The following is a 23,260-nucleotide window of genomic DNA, read 5'->3' on the forward strand; positions in this document are numbered from 1 at the left end:
CTAACTCCTTTGTTTTTGACACATTGATCTCTGGCTCGCTATCTTTGCACCATGCTTCAAGGGCCTTTATGTGTTTTGTAAGAGGCCTACTAACGCCATGTCATCCTACTAACGCCATGTCATCCGCATATTTTATCAATTTGAAGAGGCTATCGTTGATAGAGAACTCGTTAGTGAATAGAGAGAAAAGTAGAAGGGAAAGAACGCTGCCTTGTGGGCAGCCTGTACTGATGGTTTGCACTCCTAACAAAATGCCATTTACACATACCCTCTGAGGACGACAGGAGAGGAAGTCTCTGATCCAGATAATCAGGCCCTTATCTATGTTCATTTTGGCTAGTCTTTGCAGGAGAATGTGTAGTTTCATGGAATTAAAAGCTGCACTAAAATCTACATATAGGACTCTAGCACATCCCTTAGGAAGTGCAAGCTATTTTGAAATAGTCTAGAAGGACCAGCACAGCATTGTCTGTCCCTCTGTCACTTCTATATGCAAACTGCAGCGGATCACTTGAGAGGTCAGAATATCCACCAGAACTCTCTCCATTGTTTTACACAATATGGAGGTGATGGCTATAGGTCGGAAATCTTCAGGCTGACTCGCACCTGGCTTTTTTGGTATGGGCCTTATTAGAGAAAATTTCCAGGACGTGGGTACACCTGCAATTAGGAGGGCGTTAAATAGCCTTGAGAAAATACCTTTTAATTGTGGGGCACAGTCTTTCAGTAAGCGGGCTTTCAGGCCATCTGGGCCAGTGGCTTTATTCGGTTTCAGTTTGGTGAGGCTTTTGGTAACAGCATTTTCTGTAATAAATATTGGCTTGTGGCTTAATAAATCAGAAACCACTACCATGTATGTGATCATGTGACTTAATAAATCAGAAACCACTACCATGTATGTGATCATGTGACTTAATAAATCAGAAACCACTACCATGTGACTATGTAAGTTTGCCCTTTTATTTGTTGTTTTGCTGTTTTTAGATTAGATTCAACTTTATTGTCATTTAGCAGAGTACAGGTACAGAGTCAATGAAATGCAGTTGACATCCAACCAGAAGTGCAAAGAAGCATTAAATACCAAGTGCAGATAGAGTATGGCTGTGTAGACAATAGAGATTAATAATGTACAGTGTATAGTTGGATAAATACAGGTTTTCCAGATGACATGTCTACAGAGGTAAATAGAGTATGTTGAGTATAAATAGACATTATATATATATATATATATATATATATATATATATATATATATGTATATATATATATATATTAGGGCTGTCAATCGATTAAAAAATTTAATCGAATTGCATACTCTGTGGTTAATTAATCTAAATGAATCACATGTATAATGTTTGCTTTGAAAGTATTTTAAATATTTAAATTCAAATGAATCATTGAATAATCAATATTAGTGACATTAAAGTTCAAAAACTCTTATTATTATTTTCACTGTTCAAATAATGGCCATAATAATCTATGACATGACCTAATATGCTTCGGAAAGAAGTTTTTTTCACATACAAGGCATTTCAGACGACAGATATAACCTAGGGGACACAATGAAAATAAATCAACACTCACCTCAATGTCAACACTATTTCTTTGCATTGACGTGCGACTTCATAGAGTTGACGAAATCCGGTGATATGCAAATTCCTTGCTGAAGACATTGCAGAGGACTTTATTTTAATCAACACTATCAGGCCGATTTTAAAAGTAAATGTCCTAATCAATGATCTAGGCAGCACATTTTCTTCTCTCTCCTTCATTTTACAGTTACATGGTTAGTGACTAGAACGGCTTGGGGTCAAAGGTCATACGGAATCGATTAATCGGCGCTATTTTTTTAATTCAAAACATTGATTAAGAAATCAGATTAAGATTAAGAAAATGAATCAGTTATTTTGTCAGCCCTATATATACATGTAATATATATGTACAGTATATTGCACAGGTTTATGGGGAGGCTATGGTATATAAAAAATAGCAGTGCAAGGCCATGGGTGAAACAGTGTAGGAATAAAAGTAAACAGGTAAACAGTGCAATGCAGTCGATGTAAACAGGTAAACAGTGCAGTAGTAAAAAGTAAACATGTAAACTAGTAACAGCTAAAGTGCAAATACTAGACAGGAGGTGTAGTTTTGTTACAGCCTCTGGAATGAAGCTGTAGCTGGGCCTGCTGGTGCGGGAGCGCAGGCTCCTCTGCCACCTGCCAGATGGGAGTAGAAAAGACCATGTTTGGGTGGGTGGCATCCTTAACAATGGATTTGGCTTTGTTTGTACAGAGTTTATGATATGTGTTGTGGATGGAGGGAGTTGGGAGCCAATTAGTGCTTTGGGCAGATTTCACTACTCTTTGAAGTGCCTTGCGATCGGCAGCGTTGCAGTTGCCGTACCATAGAGATGCAGTTAGTGAGTATGCTCTCAATGGTACAACTGTTCAAAGTCATTCAATCAACCCTATCGGCACTGGCATACACACACTTATTGAAAAAACAAAAAGGGACAACATGGGACCCCAACCTTACACAAAAGCTATGATGTGTCTTAGTGTTTTTTAACTTATAAAATAAGTAAGCCCACATTTTTCCACTTTCTTGGGCTAGTTTTCAGTGCCAGTTTCATATCAAATCATGAAACATTAAGCTGCCAACAATCTTTAAAAAATACTTCAAACACCTCTGATCTTGATCATACATATGGCAAAGAAAGACGTTAGATGCTTCGCTCTTGGACCTCAGATTGCTCAGAAAATGGTCGTACGTAAAGTAGGAACCTGACGTGGAGCAAACCACTTTTCCACGTCAAAGACGTTTTTTTTAATAAATCTGAGCGTTGGCGTGCATTTGAGCGTACGTACGGGCTAAGATCAAATCTGTGCATATAAGAGCGTTTTATAAATGAGGCCCCTGCTGAACAGCAGTGACTGCACCCTGTGGAAGGGTTTGGTATGTTTAAGCTGCAGATCAGGGAGTGCTGAATGTGTTGCTCTTGGCCTTCTGGTCATCCTGAGGTAACCCCACTGCTCACCCAGCTACACTTGCCTGATGAATCAGTTCTGGGAAATTATCCATCATTCAGACAGGTGCAGCATGATAAAGATATAATATATAATATAAAATAAAGACAATATAAAAAAGACAAAATAAAAACAAAAAGACTATAATTAATGGAACTTAGAGGACTGTGAAGAGTTATCTGAAGTATGCTGTAGTACTTGACTGGATGGGAATGGTGGCCTGCACCTTTAAGAGCTGGAGGCCACATAAGAGTAAGGAGCAGCACACACACACACACACGTTTATTTATTTAATTGGTTTATTTGAAGCAACATTTTTAACATTGATTGTCCACTGCTGACCACATTCATACAGCTGTGCATAGTGTTGCTTACGATCAGATTAAGAGAGGAGATCACAGCTGTATGTGGCTCCACACAACATCACATGTGATTACGCACCTCTCACTTTGCTTTACAGATTCTTGAGCACACACTTCATTGTATTGTGTATATGTACCTGTACTACAAAACACTTTGTTCTCTTCATTATGTAGGATATTCATCTGTACAGACCACACATTGAGAATCTCATCTGCCTATTTGGAACTTGAACACCAGGATCAGTGTCTGTGTTGGAGAGAGTGTGTAATCCACTGTTCTGGGGCCAGTTCAGCTAAATTACGACTATGTGGGACTTACAGACATCTTGCTCTATTTCAATTTCTTACATTTACGTACATTCATTTTAATATGTATTCGAAAACATCTTAATTGCCTCATCAGGCATTAGGGAAAGTCTTGTCTGTCTACTTGTAACCTGAACTCCAGGAGTTAAAAGTATATGGAGAGTCTGCATCCTACTGTTCTGGAGTCAGCCCCTGTTTCTCTAGCAGCTACAGTTCTTGGCTTAGTTGTAGGAGACTTTGTGCACATCCCAGGTGCTGAACAAAAAAGTAAAGTTTTTTTATGAAAAAAGTTCACACACTCCTTGGTACTCATTTATGAGTTTATTTTCTCATGATTTGGCAGATAACATTTCGACCTTGCGGTCTCCTCAGATTCACATGAGTTCTAGGTCACCCCATACAGTTCACAGCCACAACTGGAACTTTGAACTGAACTCCAGTTGGTGGCAGCAGAGACCAGGGAACTGGGCTGGCAACTACGGCTGGCCAATAAAAATCCTTTCTTACCATAGTCCCTCCCTCTACTTGACTCGTGCAGGGGCAGGAAGTGAAGTTAAGTGACAGGTTGATTTGTTCCCTCCACTAGACACCTTCATGTGTGATACTTTAGCTAGAACCTTCTTACTTAAACACAGTTTTTAAAAGTAATGAGGGGAACAGTTTGGGTCTGAAGCTGGTGAGGCTGAAAGTTAGCTGGATGAAAGTGTGAAACAGAAGAATCTGAGTTTGGGAATGACGCGTGTGCTCTGACTGCTGAAAGTGAAAGTGAAGCTGGCGATTGAGGAGAGACTTTACAAAAAAGACGAAATGGCTTCTAAACATGAAGAGGATCTCACATGTCCTGTGTGCTGTGACATCTTCAAGGATCCCGTCATTTTATCCTGTGCTCACAGTGTGTGTAAAGCCTGTCTGCAGCAGTTCTGGGAGAGTAAGGGATCCAGAGAATGTCCCATCTGCAGGAGAAAGTGCTCCAAGGATTTATATCCTCCTAGCAAGGCGTTAAGGAACCTGTGTGAGACCTTCTTACAGGAGAGAAGTCAGAGAGCTTCAGCTTCAGCAGGGTCTGAGGTGCTCTGCAGTCTGCACAGTGAGAAACTCAAACTCTTCTGTCTGGATGATAAACAGCCTGTGTGTGTGGTGTGTAGAGACTCCAAAAAACACACAGACCATAAGTTCCACCCGACTGATGAAGCAGCAATGGGCAGTAGGGTAAGAATGATTTCTCTTAATTATGGTAATGGAATTTTGCTACACCACGTGATCACCTTGGAGATGAATGAACGTCACTGTTGAATGTAGAGATGCTGCAGTCTGCAGTGAAGTAAGTATAAGTATAAGTATACACTCTTTTGATCCCGTGAGGGAAATCTGGTCTCTGCATTTATCCCAATCCGTGAATTAGTGAAACACACTCAGTCAGCACACAGTGAGGTGAAGCACACACTAATCCCGACGCAGTGACTTGAGTGGTAAGGGGTTAGGTGCCTTGCTCAAGTAGGCCACGGCTGCCCACCAAAGTCTGTTATTAATTTCAGGAGGAGCACAAGATCAGACTGCAGTGCTTACAGGAGAAACTGAAGACCTTTGAGAAGGCTAAAGTGACCTGTGATAAATCAGCAAAACACATCAAGGTGAGTCCAGACACGTGTTACATAACATAGGTGGAGCAGTGAATTATGTCAGATGTACCTGTCACTCAAAATATTTTTTAAAGGAACTAGTTGCTGGTAGTTGGATAACATTGACAACAGAAAGAGAATTTAAGCAATTCAGAGATCCAGGGAGCTGTCAGCTACAGGGCTCCACCAGGGGCGATTCTAGACCTAGAGCTTTGCTGGGGCACAGGCCCCCAACTCCCAATACATTAAAAAACAAAAAAATTAACTGTGCGCGCAATATGAAATAAATGGCTAGCCTGATTTGGACCATCACATATCTCCCCTAGGTCACAGACATCCTCCTCCATACTCTGAATAGTTTTACGTTTAAACATCAGCAATGAAAGATAAAGAATGAAGCAGAAGTAAAAGAGTAATAGACCACCGAGGTGTCCCGATATACCAGTGGTTCTCAAACTTTTTCGTCATTCCCCACTTTGGAGGTGGGGCCCCACCTGACCCCATCAACCCAACAAAATGGTAGGCCTAATGTTAAAATATTTTTTTCGCATTTTGGTTCCACGTTGCATTTCTCGTCTCGGTCCACTGGATCAGATGCTATTTTAATTCATATGTCAGTCTGTTTATGACTCCTATGTTTGTGAGGCTATTTTGTTTTGAGGCATTATTAAAATTAAGCCCCCATCATGTTCTCATCCGTTTCTTGCCTGTCTCTCTCCTCCTCCTCCTCCCCCTGCCTGGTACTGGACTGCCCAGCCTGTGCTCTTTCTCCCCTCTCTTCGACCTTCTTCTCCTCCTCCTTCTTCTCCTCCAGCACTCTCTCCCTCAATTGTTGTAGCAGCCACTATCCAGCAACATCCAAACACATAGGCATAAGTAGGCCTATACTCACTGCATGAATTTAATAGGCTTTCCTACTAACACAAGGGAAGTTTATTTTTAGTCAAAATTGAGATACTTCCCTCCCAGACAAGGGTCCTATAGACATCCTGGCAATACTGCAGTTCTTTGTAGCTTAAATAGCCTACTAAAGCCTTCATACTGACTTTTGGTGATAATTTGCAAATGTAGCCTATAATAATCTACACAGATGGCTATTCTGATTCTTAGGCTACATTTGCAAATGCAGTAAACTTATTTAAGTTTGCCATTAAACCATTAATCAAATCACAGCACTGGCTATTACCAGCATAAATGTTAATGTTACCGTTAATGTGGGCAAAATTGTCATACCTCCCTCATCCTCCTCATCTCTCCTCACTGTTCCTCTCCCTCTGCCTCTGTTCAGGAAACATTTTCTGATGTCCATCTGAATAGTTTATCAGAAGGCTATGTTTAGTTTTACAGTAGGACAGCTTCACAAACAGTATAGGCTACTTTTACAGGACTCTCTCTACAGTACGTATAAATCATTATTAATTGTCCGCATGTGTGCATGCAGCCTACTGTAGCACAGGGGCGTCACTAGACCTTATTCACTGGGGCACGTGCCTTAGTAAAAGTCTCCAGTGCCCCATTAAAATTCTAGCGCTGCTCTCGCTGGAAACGGCGTTCATGAGCGCATCTCCGTGCCTGCTTTAATCATGGCTCGATCCTGTCACTTACCAGCCAATAAAAAAAACAAGGAATAAAGAAAGGGGCCATAATAGCCAATCAGGAAATAGCACCTCTGTAGCTGGCTAAGATTGAACGCAACAACCAATGAAAATCGTTCACATGATTCTTCTGAGTGTTTCGTTGTACTGCACACACATAGCCTACACTGTGGATTGTGGAATCACTTTGAGCATAGAGTAAGTCGTCCCCTGTTTAATGTTAGCCTACAACAAATTCACAACTTGTTTGACAGAAAAAATGACAAGTTGATCGCTTCTAGAGAGTGTTACCCACATAACTAGCATCTGCTTTTCAATGCTTAGCGTCATTGTAGCCTAAATTTAGCAACAGTTTACCAGCTTGTGCTCTCTCTCCCTCACACACACTCACACCATGCGTAGGCTGCATGCACACATGCGGACAATTAATAAGGATTTATACGTAGGCCTATACTGTAGAGAGACTCCTGTAAAAGTAGCCTATACTGTTTGTGAAGCTGTCCTACTGTAAAACTAAACATAGCCTTCTATTCAGAGATGGACATCAGAAAATTCTTCCTGAACAGAGGGAGAGGAACAGTGAGGAGTATGAGGGAGGTATGATAATTTTGCCCACATTAACGGTAACATTAACATTTATGCTGGTAATAGCCAGTGCTGTGATTTGATCAGTGGTTTAATGGCAAGTTTGCTGCATTTGCAAATGTAGCTTATAATAGTAGCCTATACAGAGAATCAGAGTAGCCATCTGTGTAGATTATTATAGGCTACATTTGCAAATGATCACCAAAAGTCAGTATGAAGGCTTTAGTAGGCTATTTAAGCTATAAAGAACTGCAGTATTGCCAGGATGTCTATAGGACCCTTGCCTGGGAGGGAAGTATATCTCACTTTTGACTAAAAATAAGCTTCCCTTGTGTTAGTAGGAAAGCCTATTAAATTAATGCAGTGAGTATAGGCCTACTTATGCCTATGTGTTTGGATGTTGCTGGATAGTGGCTGCTACAACAATTGAGGGAGAGAGTGCTGGAGGAGGAGGAGGAGATAAGGTCGAAGCGAGGGAGAAGAGAGGGGAGAAAGAGCACAGGCTGGGCAGTACAATACCAGGCAGGAGGAGGAGGAGGAGGAGAGAGACAGGCAAGAAACGGATGAGGACATGATGGGGGCTAGATGTAAAACTATTCAGAGTATGGAGGAGGATGTCTGTGACCTAGGGGAGATATGTGATGGTCCAAATCAGACTAGCCATTTATTCATATTGCGCGCACAGTTATTATTCTTTTTTTTAATGTATTGGGAGTTGGGGGCCTGTGCCCCAGCAAAGCTCTAGGTCTAGAATCGCCCCTGCTGTAGCATGGTGTGTGTGTGTGAGGGAGAGAGCACAAGCTGGTAAACTGTTGCTAAATTTAGGCTACAATGACGCTAAGCATTGAAAAACAGATGCTAGTTATGTGGTAACACTCTCTAACAGCGATCAACTTGTCATTTTTTCTGGCAAACAAGTTGTGAATTTGTTGTAACATTAAACAGGGGACGACTTACTCTGCTCAAAGTGATGTAACGAGCTCCAACGGATTCCACAGTGTATGTGTGTGCAGTACAACGAAACACTCGGAAGAATCATGTGAACGATTTTCATTGGTTGTTGCGTTCAATCTTACCCAGCTACAGAGGTGCTATTTCCTGATTGGCTATTATGGCCCCTTTCTTTATTCCTTGTTTTTTTTTTTTATTGGCTGGTAAGTGACAGGCTCGAGCCATGATTAAAGCAGGCACGGAGATGCGCTCATGAATGCCGTTTCCAGCTAGAGCCGCACTAGAATTTTACTGGGGCACTGGAGACTTTTACTAAGGCACGTGCCCCAGTGAATAAGGTCTAGTGACGCCCCTGGGCTCCACTCTGGGGGCCAGTGGCGGAACAAGTCAGAGCCGAACCGGGGGCGGGGCACATGACCGGGCCCTTTATTAAACTCATCATAACATAATTTTACAACATACACATGCCCGCAACAGCGGGTCTTAGCCTACAAGCGTCAGCGCCACCGAAAGCAACTCTGTAATTTCGAAGTCCATCGAACGTAGGCCTACATGAAGTGTAACCAAGAGAACAACAACAAAAACATTAGGCTAGATGACCCCTAATAATAAAAAAAACAATAATACGTAGCACTATTTGAAGGGCCGACGAGCCTTGCGCTCTGCTAACTCGTCCACGATGCTCTGTGTATGTCCATTTTCTTTGCTCTCTCATTCTCTATGGACAACATGGCAAGTCCACTCAGTCTCTCCTGTCCCACTGTGCTCCTCAAGTGGTTTTTAATGATCTTTAACTTGGAGAATGAGCGCTCAGAGGTTGCAACGGTGACGGGAAGAGTCAAAAAAAAAATCAGGGCGGTGCAAATCTCACTGAATGCAGAAGTTACTGCTGGGTGGTTGCATTGGCGGAGCGAGGGGGTGGCTTCGGGGGCTCAAGCCCCGAATCTCTTTTCAAAAGCCCCGAATCTTTTTTTGTATGTGTTTCAATTTCCAACGATTCTAATTTCTAATTTAACTTCCCCTGAGTTTAGGCAATGCCAGAGCCGAGATGTATCGGTTTACGTCATAAACCTGGCAGGAAAGTTCAGAGCGGCGCAGTCAGTTTAAACAGCAAGCCGGTAAGAAAAAAACTATTGTCAAGACATTAGGCAATTAGGCTACTGTACCCCGGAATACAAAAATAAACTTCAGAAAGACAGAAAGTTTGTTGTACTGTAGGGCCTATTCATAGAGTCTCAATGACCGAATCAGTAGATTTACCTGTTGTCAGATTTGGTCATGAAGGGCACTTATTTGGATGTGTGGTGGCTTTAACCACTTAAAAACAGAGTGAAATAACATTTTGTACTATAGAAACATTATATAATTCGAAACATGCATTATTCTAGCTATATTAATGGCATAGTGCATGCTATTTCCATAACCGCGAGATAAGCGCTTTACCATGACGTCAATGAGTTGTTAACAGACATGAACCAAGACATATAGACCAGCAGCAATCTATCTAAAATAACACCTACTTGAAGTACCATTCATGATATGTTGTCAAATATTGAAATTGTGGGAAGTTTAGGCCTACATAATTTAAGGTGTATGTTTCATTCGTCCCCCATGCTGTTTCATTCGTCCCAGCCAGGAGGGACGAATGAAACAAAACGCACATTCGACTTCTCCTTAAACTAGATGTACCGCAGAGCGGTACAAAATATGACCGCCGCCCAGTCCAGCACATTTTTTCCACAAAAATGAATCACGCTGAAAGGCCTATATGATTCTAACTGTCTCACTAAATTGCATTATCCACACTCAATTCTCACTGATATCTGCTAGACAACAAGTACCAAAACATGATTAGTTCATAGATTTCACATGTAAAATTCACTTTATACAACCCCACCTCCATCTTGCCTGTTCATAATTCTGAGAAATTCTTGAATTGTGTGCATGTGTGCATGTACATGTTTATGTTGTGTGTGTGTGTGTGTGTGTGTGTGTGTGTGTGTGTGTGTGTGTGTGTGTGTGTGTGTGTGTGCGTGCTTGTGTGTGTGCCTGCGTATGTGCCTGTGCATGCAAGCGTACATATGTCTACTGTGTGAGTATGTGTCATACGCATGATTACTGTGAATGTATGTGTGTGTGTGTGTGTATCTGTTTGTGCACATGTGTGCACATGAAATGGGTTAACATGACCCCTGGAGGCAAACATACGGAAAAAAATGGTCATCCTAGTCCCTACAGTTCTCAAGATATTCACAGAGAACTGTGTCTGCCCTACCCTCCTTTCGGGGGGTCCAGTCCAGCGGGGGGGCTACAGATCAAAATGAAAAACGACGGTTCCATGCTGTCCATGTGGGGTTACATGCCCACCAAGTTTTGTGTACCCCGGTCTTTCAGTGTCCCGGGAATCCTTGTTGGTGTACGTCACTAAATGTACATGTGACGCTCCAGCTTTACCATGCTGGGTTAATCACTAGCCCTCTTGGTCTGTCAGTTGTTTGGCTGCTCTTTTGTGTTGTGTCTCTCGTTGTGTTGAGTCCGCGAGGGAGCTCTTGCTTTGGCTTGCTCGACATCAGACTTGCGGCTGCGATCCCCACGGACACATCTTTTTGCATTACATTTCATTATGCTGACATACACCACAGTTTTACTTTGGCATACATTTACTGACTTTTGTACATAGTTTATTTAATAAACCTACTTTCCGTTAAATATACTCCGGTGTGGTCTCCCCCTTTTATGTTGTGGCGGCCTTGAGCCAGGAAGTCATGACGTGGGGGCTCGATTCGGTGTAATTGACCGGGATTTTTTTTTTCGGTAAGCGTTGGACTTTGGTTTGTAGGCTTCGACTCCCACTATTGGCTAATGCGGGGCATAGTGTGGGTGCGACCTATATCATTGACGTTGATTGGTGAATGAGACGTACAGGCATAAATTTGGCCTACTTGGTTTGGGGGAACCGCACAGGTGGTAATTTGTTTGGGCTTGTGTTGAGGTAAATTGGGGTGGCGAATAGTCCATGTCGAGTTAAGTAGCCTAATTCATTTCCAACCGTATATTTTGCGCGATGTATTTTTCAGCTTATGTAGCAGGATGAAAACATTTTGGAGCTATCGTTTATCCTCGGCTTAGAGCGCCGTTGCGCTGGGGCTTTAGGCTGGAGTGTCACTGTGTCTGGGCCGAGGACATCGCCGTGGAGATCCGGGCTGAATTGGCTTCGGTCGGGGCAGCTCGACTCCAGCGGTATCGGTGAGTAAAGAACTTGGCTCTTGGGCACAGTGTGAAGCTAGGTTATTGTATGGTGGGTAAATGTTTTAGATACGGGGAAGCTCCATGGCTGGTTTGTCCTGTTTCATGAGTTGCTTATACGTTGCGTTGTAGGTGTTATTTGGGATTGGTTAGTCTGGAAGATCTATTTGTAGTTTGAGTGTTGGTTGTTTAATTGTTTAGTGAGTAACATTAAACTTTGGGATGAGTGAATTGGATGAGTTTTTTGAAGCTCCATCGGAGAGGTTGTTAGCGACATTAACGAAAGATCAGCTGTTCAGTGTAGCGGATCATTATGGCCTGGAATTAACCATTCCTAAGTCGTCTAAAAAAGACCAGGTGTTTGCATTCATTCATAGCGGTTTAAAGGAAAGGCAGGTGCTATCAGGGGGCACTCCAATTGAGCCTAAAAATCCAGCAGCACGACTTTTAGAGGCATCAGTTGGGTTGAATCCGACGGGAACACAAATTTTAGATACGTCCTCGATTACCGGCATGCTGTCTCTTACATCTAGCCAGCTGACCTTTGATCAACAAAAGCTGTTGCAAATGCAGCTTGAGCAAAAGAAATGGGAAGCGCAAGAAAGAGAAAGGGACCGTTTATTGGAGATGGAACGGCTTAAACATAATGAGTTGTTGGAGTTTGAAAGGCTTAAACACCAAGAGTTCGATAGGGAAATTGAGCGTAAGAGGCTTAATCTGATTGCTGAGGGCAAAATACCTGCTAGTGGGGGAGTTTTGACCCAGCCGTCGGGATTGTCTGGTATGATTAAATTTCTTCCCAAATTTAATGAGCGCGATCCAGACGTGTTTTTTTCTTTGTTCGAAAACGTTGCTTCTGATAGAAATTGGAGCGACGAGGATAAAACGCTGCTTCTACAAACCTTGTTAGTCGGAAAAGCTCAGGAGGCCTTTGTTGCATTGTCTCCTGCTGAGAGAAAAGTGAATCGATGTGTTAAAGATGCTGTCTTGAAATGTTATGAGTTAGTCCCCGAAGCATATCGCCAACGCTTTCGTAACTGGAAAAAGACCGACAAACAAACTCACGCGGAGGTGGCTAGGGACTTAACAAGTTTTTTTCACCGCTGGCTCCTGTCAGAGGGGGTTGATACTTTTGAGGCATTGTGTGATCTCCTTGTTGTTGAACAGTTTAAAAATATTCTGGTCGAACGTGTAGCTGTTTATGTAAGTGAACATGGGGTAAAAACAGTTTCTGAGGCAGCTGCACTTGCCGATTCTTATGTGTTGACGCACAAAAATCAGGTGCGTGATTTTGCTCCGCGTAATGAATATAATCGTCATGATCGTCCTCGTCGTTTTAATTCGGGCCCTCCTGTAAGGTTCGAACAGGTCAGTCATACTAGAGCACGGGAGAGCGATGCACAAAATAAGTGTAACTATTGTCTTGAGACTGGGCACTGGAAGAAAGAATGTCCCTTGTTAAGTGCACGCAGCAAGGCTAAGACAAGTGGCAAATTTGTTGGCTGTGTTGCTAAGAGTAGGCCTGTTCCTGCAGGTTATGTTGAGGCTGATCAATCAGATATGGCTTCGTCTACTTCTAAGTCTTTGGAATCTGAGCAGCCAAATGTGCCAGTGGAGATTATTGGTAACTCAAATTTATCAGATAGTGTTGATTACACTCCATTCATTACTGATGGTGTTGTCTCCCTGGTAGGCAGTGCTCAGAGGGTTCCTGTTAAAATTTTGCGGGATACAGGTGCCTCCGAGTCTTTTATTAGCCAATCTGTTTTGCCTTTTTCTTCTGTCTCAGACACAGGTAGTGTTGTTTTAATACGTGGTATTGGACTTCAAGCTTTTTCAGTGCCATTACATAAGATCTGTTTGTTCTCTGGTTTTATTAATGGGGAAGTTACTATTGCGGTTCGACCATCTCTGCCCATAGATGGTGTGGACATTATTATTGGCAACAATCTGGCGGGTCATTGTGTCTGGCCGGAGGGGTCACCAGCACCACCTCCTGTGGTTAAAACGGTGGTTAAGCCATTGGCTGAGCCAGACGATTGTCTTAAGGAGTTTCCAGAGGTGTTCACTGCCTGTGCAGTTACTCGAGCAATGGCACAGACAAAGGACACAGCTGATGTATCCAAGTACAGTACTGTTAAATTATTTGTTCCTACATTACCAACACCTCTCTCCCGTAGTGAAATTGTGGATGCCCAGCTAAAGGATAAAGGTCTTGCAAAGTATTTTGATTTGGCTTCAGATGAGTCTAATAACAGTTACTGTGTTCAGAATGGCTTGCTGCTTCGCAGTTGGTTGCCACATGCAGACACGGAGGTGGCAGATCCAGTGTTGCAGGTAGTAGTGCCTGAAGAGTACCGGAGTATTGTGTTAAAAACTGCTCACGGGGAGGTTGATGGACACTTTGGAGTGAAGAAGACCTACAATCGGCTGCTTCAACACTTCTATTGGCCGCGAATTAAAAGGGATGTAGCGAAGTTCATTAAATATTGCCATGTATGTCAAATTGCGGGTAAACCGAATGCATGCATTAAACCGGCACCCCTACATCCGATTCCATCTGTAGGCACTCCTTTTGAACACTTAATAATTGATTGTGTTGGTCCATTGCCCCCATCAAAATCTGGCAGTGTGTATATGTTTACCATAATGTGCCAGGCTTCTCGGTATCCAGCGGCGTATGCCTTGAGGAGCATCACTACTAAGTCCATTGTGAAGTCGTTATCTCAATTTATATCTATCTTTGGTATTCCAAAAGTGGTTCAAAGTGACCGTGGGTCCAATTTCACATCTAAAACCTTTGCAGAAGCATTGAAACAGCTACGAATCAAGCACAACCTTAGCAGTGCGTATCATGCGCAGAGTCAGGGGGCGCTTGAGCGTTTTCACGCTACGTTAAAATCTTTGCTGCGGGCGTATTGTGTCGAGTTAAAAAGGGACTGGGAAGAGGTTATTGACAGCACGGGCGGTTGTCCAGGAGAGTACAGGTTTCTCTCCTAATGAACTGGTGTTTGCACATGAAGTGCGCACGCCTTTGTCCGTTTTGAAGGGTGACTTGGAAAGTACTGAGCCACCTGAGAATCTTTCTGAGTACGTGCAGGGTTTTTGTCGTAGGTTATTCCTAGCCTGGAAGATGGCCAGTGAGAATTTGACTGAAGCTCAAAAGAAGATGAAGCGACATTTTGATCGTAAGACGGAAGAGAGATTTTAGCCCAGGGGATCAAGTGGTGGCATTACTGCCCATTCCTGGTTCACCATTCGGGGCTAAGTATTCGGGTCCTTATTCCATTGTGCGACAGGTCTCTGACACAAACTATCTGGTGTCCACTCCGGAGCGTAGGAAATCTGTGCAGCTTTGCCATGTAAATCTGCTAAAGCCTTACTACTCTTCTGTTTCTCAGGGGGAGGGTGGTAAGGGTGAGGGTAAACCAGTGGAGCTGTCTGTTGTAGAGGGTGCATGGGACACATCTCAGGTGGCAGCTGAGGATGGTGTGCGTGGCCCAGATGACGCAGTGCTGCAAGGGCGGTTGAGTAACACAAAAAAATTGGCTGACTTGGATGGTCTTTTGAGTCATTTGGGTGGGGAGCAACGGGAACAGTTAAAGTCTTTAATTTTTGAGTTTTCATCTTTGTTTTCAGACACGCCAACTTGTACCAGTCTGATTGAGCACGATATAGACGTGGGGGATGCTCGGCCTATTCGGCAGAGGTTCTATCGTGTCGCCCCAGACAAACATAGGAGTTTGGAGGCGAGTGTGCAGTACCTGGTGGACAATGGATTAGCTGAGCCATCATACTCAAGTTGGGCTTCACCGTGCTTGCTTGTTAAGAAACCAGATAACACCTATAGGTTTTGCACAGATTACAGAAAGGTGAACATGGTCACAAAACCAGACTGTTTTCCTTTACCACGAATAGAAGATTGTGTGGATCAAGTTGGTGCTGCCCGTTTTGTGAGTACATTTGATTTATTGAAAGGCTACTACCAAGTGCCACTAACACCAAGAGCTCAAGAGATTTCGGCATTTATAACTCCTTCAGGCCTGTACTCTTACCGTAGGATGAGCTTTGGGTTACGTAACGCCCCCTCAACCTTTCAACGGCTTATGAATAGAGTTGTTGCGGGGTTGGAGGGGTGCGCAGTGTACATCGACGATGTGGTTTCTTACGCTGACACCTGGGGGCAACATCTTGCTCGCATTCGCTCATTGTTTGAAAATTTGGTGGCAGCAAATTTAACAGTGAATCTAGCGAAGTGCGAGTTTGCCAAGGCCACTGTAGTCTATCTAGGCAAGGTGGTCGGTCAAGGTCAGGTTAGGCCGGTAAGAGCCAAGGTTTTGGCCATAGACGCGTTTCCTCCTCCATCTACTAAGAAGGAGCTGATGCGGTTTTTAGGAATGATTGGTTATTACAGGAATTTTTGTTGTAATTTTTCTACAGTTGTTGCTCCTCTGACCAATTTACTTAAGGGTTCTGCGAAGTTTGTGTGGTCTGCTCAGTGCCAGCAGGCATTTGAAAATGCGAAACTGTTGTTGAGCTCTGCACCAGTCCTGGCTGCGCCCCAGTTAGATCAGCCTTTCAAGTTACAGGTGGACGCAAGCCAGGTGGGGGCCGGTGCAGTTCTCCTTCAGGTTGATGAAAGCGGTGTGGATCGGCCTATTGGGTATTTCTCGCGTAAGTTCAACAAACATCAGATGAACTATTCAACAATTGAGAAGGAGGCCCTTGCATTAATCTTGGCGCTCCAGCACTTTGATGTTTACGTGGGGGGTGGGGTACATCCTGTGGTGGTCCTTACAGACCACAACCCCCTCACATTCCTCCAGTCATTGCAGAACTCTAACCAACGCCTTATGCGGTGGGCACTCTTTTTGCAACCCTACAGACTGTCCATTCGTCACATCCGGGGAGTGGAGAATGTGATGGCTGATGCGTTGTCTCGGGCCCCGGATGGGTCGGTGTGATTGTGTGCATGTCTATCTTTGTCTTCTCTGTTTCTGTCTGTCCTTAATTTGCCGTCCAGGCGCCAGGATCTGCTGGAGGGTAGAACATGGAGGAGGCTGGTGGTGAGAGTCCAGTCTGGGGTTTAATGGGTGCCACCATGAGTGAATGATCACGGAGAAGTGTGCGTGCATGTGATTTTCCAGAGTGAATGAGTCATTTGTTATAGTTTGAATTTGTTCTTTATTGATTTGTTTTATTATTATTGGTGATGGGAGTTATAGTGAATCAGAGTCCCATAAGTATGGGCCTCTGTTCTCTTAGGGGGGAGGTGTGACGCTCCAGCTTTACCATGCTGGGTTAATCACTAGCCCTCTTGGTCTGTCAGTTGTTTGGCTGCTCTTTTGTGTTGTGTCTCTCGGCCTGCAGGGGGAGCTCTAGGTTTCTGATGACGTGACTAATTGGTGGCGTAATTAGAAGCTGGATAAAACCTGGACCTCGCAGTCCGCGAGGGAGCTCTTGCTTTGGCTTGCTCGACATCAGACTTGCGGCTGCGATCCCCACGGACACATCTTTTTGCATTACATTTCATTATGCTGACATACACCACAGTTTTACTTTGGCATACATTTACTGACTTTTGTACATAGTTTATTTAATAAACCTACTTTCCGTTAAATATACTCCGGTGTGGTCTCCCCCTTTTATGTTGTGGCGGCCTTGAGCCAGGAAGTTATTTTATTGTAAGGCCCCCCATGAACGAAAGTACACAAAACGTGGCATGCATTCGGAGGGTGTCATAATGATCCTACACTTTTAATTTTGTGCAGTTTTGACCTTGTCAGCCAGAGATATTGTGATGAAAACACCTAATTTTTTGCTTTTTAATTTTTAACTAGGTGGCGCTATACATGAAATAAGTGGTAATGGCATGGGTTGACATGCCCCCTTAAGACCAACACACATAAAAAAGTTGGACCTCCTAGGCCCTACGGTTCTCGAGATATTTACAGAAAACTGTCTCCGGCCACCTACAGGCCAGTTGGTGTATAGTAACATAAATTAATTTATTGTGTGGCCCCCCATGAACGGAATTCCACGAAACTTGGCGTGCATACAGAGGGTGTCATAATGATCCTACACTTCCAATTTCGTGCAGTTTTGACTATGTTAGGTCACAGATACCTGCGATTACAACACCTCATTTTTACTTTTTTGTGTTTAACTAGGTGGCGCTATACATGAAATGAGTGATTATGGAATGGGTTGAGATGGCCCCTTGAGATCAACATACAAAAAAAAATGGTCCTCCTAAACCCTACGGTTCTCGAGATATTCACAGAAAACTGTGTCTGCCCTACCCTCCTTTCGGGGGGTCCAGTCCAGCGGGGGGGCTACAGATCAAAACGAAAAACGATGGTTCCATGCTATCCATGTGGGGTTACATGCCCACCAAGTTTCGTGTACCCCGGTCTTTCAGTGTCCCGGGAATCATTGACAGAAATTTGGGCATGCGAAAAAGAAAAAAAAAAACTAAACCTATATGACCGCCGCTTCGCTGCGCAGCGGTCATAATAACTCTTGAACGGTTTTGTTCAGAGCTGTAAATGCAACTGTATTTGACAGAGGATAGATGTAGGTTTCTTGAGACAAAATATTAACTTTCAGTGTTTTACGATGTCTTTGTAAATTACATTTAATTAAGAAGTGTTTCATTTGTCCCGGTTCTCCCCTATTCTGTACTCTCAATGACCGAATCAGATATAGGCTACCTGTTGTCAGTTGAGTTCGTTCAATTCATTTATTGTAGGCTAGTAGCCTAGGCAAATAAAACGCAGATGTAACGTGGCTACTGGCGGGATTTTGAACTTGCATGTTTCATGTATTTTAGGGCAAAAAATACCATGGGATTGATGTGTTCTCCAACCGAGGAACGTAATCAATTGCGGACGTGCACAGACAGCTCAGACACAGAGCGCATATAGGCCTAGGTTAGGCTACTTTCACTTTCTAGAGCGCATACATTAGGCTACGTAAAAGATGCTTCATACCAAAACAACGATGAAACATTATCAAATGTATCATTACATGTTGTCACAAAGACTTACTCCAATTAGAAAATCGAAACCAAAATCATGTAGGCTTAAGTGTAGGCTAAGTGTTCTCTCATTGACGCCTGTAGGAGACAATATCGTTGATCCAATTTTGTAAATTTGCGCGTTGTAAAGTTGAATATGAGAGTTAAAATAAAGCCAGTCATACAGCAGAACATTTTATTCAATATTTTACACCTACTAAATCATCAAAGTAAATTTCAAAACTTTTCAGCAACCGTGAGTCATAACTCGTCCTGACTGGGGCAACTTATAAGCCTAATACGTCCCACTCTGATGAAAATGATTGAAAAGAAACCGTTTGCATGATCTTAGCTCCTCCGGCCTTGTGCTGTGGGAGAGGCCCGTCCCACCTTACCCGGAGGTGGGGGAGGGGCACCCTCGCACCGGGCCCCTGCGGGGCGCACCCCCCGCACCCCCTCAAGCTCCGCCCCTGCTGGGGGCATGTTCACGAGCCCTCTAACCTGTCATCCTGGGCACAAGGATGAAAAACAACACGTAACGCAGCCGTTCTGCAGATACAACACATGCAACGTGTTCAGGCCGTTAGCAATGTGTTCAGGCCATTTGCAACATGTTCAGGCCGTTAGCAAAGTGTTCAGGTCGTTAGCAACATGTTCAGGCCGTTAGCAATGTGTTGAGGTCGTTAGCAACGTGTTCAGGTCGTTAGCCCGTTAGCAACGTGTTCAGGTCTTTAGCAATGTGTTCAGGCCATTAGCAATGAATGAACATAAATTGATTTGATCCAGACTCAGGCCCATCACACAGAGAAGGAGATCCAAAAGGAGTTTGAGAAGCTTCACCAGTTTCTACGAGATGAAGAGGCAGGCAGGATAGCTGCACTGAGGGAGGAAGAGGAGCAGAAGAGTCAGGTGATGAAGGAGAAGATTGAAAGGATGAGCAGAGAGATATCATCTCTTTCAGATACAATCAGAGCCATAGAAGAGGAGATTGGAGCTGATGATATCACATTACTGCAGGTAAGAACCATCCACTCTCATGAAGTGAGTTGTAACATTGGATTACTAGTTTTATGGTTATATGTATCATGTACTCATGAATATGGTAGGCTAATTGAATTGTGGGTGATTGACATTTAATTATTTGTTATTTTCCAGAACTACAAGAGCACAGTGGAAAGGTGAGTGATCTGCCTCCTGTCTCTCTCTTCTCTGTGGTTCTGAACCCAAACCCACAGCAGCACTGACTCCTGAATGTTATTCCAGAGTCCAGTGCACAATGCAGGATCCAGAGAGGGTTTCAGGAGCTCTGATCAATGTGGCAAAGCACCTGGGCAACCTGAAGTTCAGAGTCTAGGAGAAGATGCAGGAGATTGTTCAATACAGTAAGTACAGTCACACACACACATACACACAGTCATACCAGTCAACACTTATCAGCACTCAGAATCACATGATAACTACAGTACAGGGATTGATGGATGGATAGATGGAGGGATGGATGGAGTGGGTGTAAAGATTCACTGATATCGGTATTTGAACCTTGAAGATGCAAGCAATGGCGGTCTTAGCTTTTATGACGCCATCGGCAACCAATTGTCAAGACTAAACCAATTTACTTCGGCGAGATTTGTCAGATTTGTTTTGTTTTATTTTTTTTTAACAATTTCACACAATCCTGAAAAATAACAGGCTACAGTGAAACTGTATAAATCTGTATTGAAGATATTATGAATGGAATTTGGAGGCCATTTGTGGTGTGATTGACTTTAGCCCACTAATTGCGTTAGTTGTGCACTATTCCCTTTACGCCTGCTCCAGAAGGTAGGTAGACAAGGTCCAGTTGTGAACCTGTCCCCAGGCTCTATCACATTGTATCACATCAAATCGAATCACACCTAAACGTTATGTATTCAAATGTATTGTTTCTGAATCAAACAGCCTTATTGATAACGAGTCACATTCTCATCACGAATCTCTGTGTTCTTTCTCTCTGCAGCTCCTGTGACTCTGGATCCCAACACTGCAAAATCCAATCTCATCCTGTCTGAGGATCTGACCAGTGTGAAATGGGGTGATGAGAGGCAGCAGCTTCCTGATAACCCAGAGAGATTTGATCACTTTGCCAGTGTCCTGGGCTCTGAGGGCTTTAACTCAGGGACTCACTGCTGGGATGTGGAGGTTGGGGAGAACACATTGTGGCATGTGGGTGTGATGACAGAGTCTCTCCAGAGGAAGGGAGACTTATCCTCCACGAGTGGATGGTGGTGTGTTGGGTGTAATGGTGCTGTATATGGAGTATGTACTGCACCACAGCCGCTCACTGTCCTCACACTGAAGAAGAAACTCCAGAGGCTCAGAGTGCAGCTGGACTGGGACAGAGGAGAGCTGTCATTCTCTGACCCTGATAATAACACCCACCTACACACTCTCACACACACTTTCACTGAGAGAGTGTTTCCATACTTTAATGGCTGTCGGATGTCTCCTCTGAGGATGTTACCAGTGAAGGTTTCAGTAACAGTAAAGCAGCCCAGTCACACTGCAAAAACTAATCAAATTGAAGGTCTGCTCTGCACTGTAGCTTAAATGCTACTCTATTGCTGTAAGAAGCTTTGGATAAAAGCATCTGCCAAATGAATACATGTAAATGTAGGAAACAGCACTGTTTTCATGCTCTGGTCGATTTTGAGATTTTGGGTAGCGTTGCATAACATGTATTCTTTAAGAGTAGTGCAAAGAAAATGTTCAAAATACACATTTTGGTATTGCATTATACTTTGTCTATTTGAGTCTTAATGTTCCAATCACAATACATGCATGTCTCAATACATGTTTTCTCAGAATATTTTTTCCTTATATTCTGAGAAATATCCACTTCAGTAGCACTTCCATAACCCAACCTCCCCAGTTGTATTCCTTTTTTTCCCCCCAATATATTTATTGATTTTTTGCATTGCATAACAATTCAAAATAGAACATTTACACATTTACACATTTACACATTTACATTTACACTTACACACATCTTTCCAAAACTTCTGAATCAATGGACATTCCCACAAACAATGAAAAAGGGTTCCCTTGTTATCCTTACATTTACTACAAGTGTCTGGAATGTTGCCAGACATATGATGAAGTTTGACAGGGGTCATATATGTTCTCATTAACCATTTATATTGGAGGAGTTTAGACCTTGTATTTATTGTTTGTACTTGTGCCTTTACACAGGCCGCCTTCCAATCCACTTCAGTTATGTCTTCTTGTATGTCATCTTTCCAGGCATTTAACCTGTCCACTGCAGATTCTTTAGAAGTAGATATAAGCAAGTTATAATAGATAGAAAGTAGGTGTTTCCTTCCCATACGCCCAAGGGAGACTTCTTCTATTTTTGATAATGGTGGGACGTGTGTAATCGGTTTGTATCTGGATGAGATGAAATGTTTTAACTGCAGATATTTATAGAAATGCTTTGAAGGGATTTGATATTTTTCACACAATTGTCTGAAGGTTAGCAACACTCCATCCATATATGAATCTATCACTCTCTGTATACCTTTTGCATGCCATAATTTAAACCCCCCATCTTTTTTACCAGGAGTGAACTGTTCATTACCCCAGATTGGGGTGAATTGAGAGATGACTGGAGAGTCCCCCATGTGTTTGTGTGCAGCATGCCACACTAAAATTGTGTTTTTCAGGAAGGGATTTTTTGTTTGTTTTTTCAGTCTTTTTTCATCTGAGGAATATATATAGCTATGTAAGGACAATGGAACAGATTCTCTTTCAATGCTTACCCAAGATGGAGGTGATGCACAAAAATAATGTGTAGCTGATGTTAACTGGGCAGCCATATAGTACCACCTGAGATTTGGAAACTGTAGTCCCCCTCTCTCATATGGCTGATATAGCAGTTTTAGGCAAAGTCTCGCTTTCCTGTTGTTCCAGATAAACTGACTAAACAACTTAGCTAAATTATCATAACACAATGTTGGTAATGGTAGAGGAAGTGTTTGGAAAAGGTACAGAAATTTAGGTAAAATTGACATTTTTATAACATTTATTCGCCCCATCATAGATATAGGCAAACCAGACCATTGGTTTAATAATTGGGTGACCTGATCTATCAAGGGGTCGTAGTTTGATGTGATTATTATGACCGCCGTGCAGCGAAGCGGCAGTCATTTAGGTTTAGTCAGATTTTTTCTTTTTTTTTTCTTCTTTTTTTTTTTTTTTTCTTTTTCGCATGTCCAAATTTCTGTCAAGGATTCCCGGGACACTGTAAGACCGGGGTACACGAAACTTGGTGGGCATGTAACCCCACATGGATAGCATGGAACCATCGTTTTTCGTTTTGATCTGTACCCCCCCCCGCTGGACTGGACCCCCCGAAAGGAGGGTAGGGCAGACACAGTTTTCTGTGAATATCTCGAGAACCGTAGGGTTTAGGAGGACCATTTTTTTTCAAGGGGCCATGTCAACCCATTCCATAACCACTCATTTCATGTATAGCTCCACCTAGTTAAACACAAAAAAGTAAAAATGAGGTGTTGTAATC

At 43.0% G+C, this 23,260-nt stretch overlaps 1 pseudogene; it reads left to right on the top strand.

The window, feature by feature from the left end:
- The first annotated feature begins 4,300 nt into the window (after positions 1-4,300).
- LOC143099613 (E3 ubiquitin-protein ligase TRIM35-like) lies at positions 4,301-21,396 on the top strand (annotated as a pseudogene).
- The last annotated feature ends 1,864 nt before the right edge of the window (positions 21,397-23,260 follow it).

The sequence above is a fragment of the Alosa pseudoharengus genome, unplaced genomic scaffold (genome assembly GCF_046254945.1).
Source record: "Alosa pseudoharengus isolate Yale_2024_CS ecotype anadromous, Long Island Sound unplaced genomic scaffold, YU_APseudo_1.1 YU_APseudo_1.1_scf_3, whole genome shotgun sequence".
In the NCBI taxonomy this organism is placed as follows: domain Eukaryota; kingdom Metazoa; phylum Chordata; class Actinopteri; order Clupeiformes; family Clupeidae; genus Alosa; species Alosa pseudoharengus.